The following is a 1958-nucleotide window of genomic DNA, read 5'->3' as shown; positions in this document are numbered from 1 at the left end:
GGGTCCTAAACAGGCCTCTCTGCCAGCCAGGCTTTGGGGGGAAAGAGGGGGTAGGGAGGGTGGAGGGGAGAAACGCGGTTCCCCCCCCCCCACAACCGGGCTAGAGTGAGGGTCTTGAGGACTAGCGCCATGGGCAGTCCCCCCTCCCCAGGAGAAGGTTCCTCCAGACGGCGGGAAGGCAGGGTTTCCCACACACACCCCGTGTGGGGCTGCGGGAGTCGTGGTGGGGTTCACCCATCCCCATGGGTGTAATACCTTTTTTAAATTTTTTTTAAAAAATTTAAATTTTAATTTGTCTTATAAATTTGGGGGGTTTTAAATTTTGTTTTCTGGGCCAAATTATTTAATTGTATTTTAATGGTTTTTTAACATTTGCATTATACATATATAATACATATATAATACATATATATACATGTATTATACATATATACATATATAATACATTTGTATTATATATTTTATCTTTTGGCTGTTCACCGCCCTGAGTCCTTCGGGAGTAGGGCGGTATACAAATTCAATAAATAATAATAATAATAATAATAATAATAATAATAATAATAATAATAATAATAATAATAATAATAATAATACCTGCCCACCCCCCACCTCCGGGTTGGATTCAAGGGGTACCGGAAGGTCTTCTGGATTGGGGGGATTTTCCTCCTCAGGGTCACAAATGGCGGGCAGAGGGCATAAGGAAAAAAAGGGAGGAAGGGAGGGAAGGAAGGAAGGAGATAGGAATGAGGAGAAGGAAGGAAGGAAGGAGAAGGAAAGAAGGCAGGGAGGAAGGAGATAGGAATGAGGAGAAGGAAGGAAGGAAAGAAGGGGGAGTGAGGAGGAAGAAGAAAGGAAGGAGATAGAAATGAGAAGGAAGGAAGGAAGGGAATGAGGCGAAGGAAGGAAGAAGGGAAGGAGAAGGAAAGAAGGCAGGGAGGAAAGAAGGAAGGAGATAGGAATGAGAAGGAAGGAAGGGAAGGAGGCGAAGAAAGGAAGGAGACGGAAAGAAGGCAGGGAAGAAGGAGATAGGAATGAGGAGAAGGAAGGAAGGGGGAAGGAGGGGAAGTAAGGAAGAAAGGAAGGAGAAGGAAAGAAGGCAGGGAGGAAGGAGATAGGAATGAGGAGAAGGGAGGAAGGGGGAAGGAAGGAAGCGGGAATGAGGAAGAAGGAAGAAAGGAAGGAGAAGGAAAGAAGGCAGGGAGGAAGGAAGGAAGGAGATAGGAATGAGAAAGAAGGAAGGAAGGGAATGAGGCGAAGGAAGGAAGAAAGGAAGGAGAAGGAAAGAAGGCAGGGAGGAAGGAGATAGGAATGAGAAGGAAGGGGGAATAAGAAGGAAGGAAGGGGGAATGACGAGGAGAAGGAAGGAAGGAGATAGGAATGAGAAGGAAAGAAGGAAGAAGATGAAGGAGGGAGGGAGGGAAGGAGATTGGAATGAGGAGAAGGAAGGAAGGAAGGGAAGGAGATAGGAAAGGAGGGAAGGATATGGGAATGAGGAGAAGGAAGAAAAGGGAGAAGGAAAGAGATGGGAATGAGGAGAAGAAAGGAAGGAAGGAAATGGGAATGAGAAGAAAGGAAGGAAAGAAAGAAAGAAAGAAAGAAAAAGAAAAAGAAAAACACTTCCACAGGAATGGGTCTTGTCCAAGTCATTCTATTCTCCCAACCCCAAACTGGGATTTTAAATTGAGTCTGGGAAACCACCTTCTCCCTTTTGTATCTCTACCAACCAGCAGGTCGCTATCCAACTGGTACACCTCTCTCTGCCCCACTTCCCCATCCGTCACCTTGACCCCACCCTGACTTTTTTTCCATACACCACACTGTGAAATCACGGCTGGCTGGGGAATTCTGGGAGTCGAAGTCCACAGGTCTTAAAAAAGTGGCCAAGGTTGGACACACCTGTCCTGCAGACGCCAAGCGGTGTGGCCTTTTGCAATTGACCAATGAAAAAGTTGTCAGTG

This window comes from Pantherophis guttatus, chromosome 4, assembly GCF_059756535.1.
Source record: "Pantherophis guttatus breed Tessera chromosome 4, ASM5975653v1, whole genome shotgun sequence".
NCBI lineage: Eukaryota > Metazoa > Chordata > Lepidosauria > Squamata > Colubridae > Pantherophis > Pantherophis guttatus.
Note: the sequence above shows the minus strand (reverse complement) of the source record.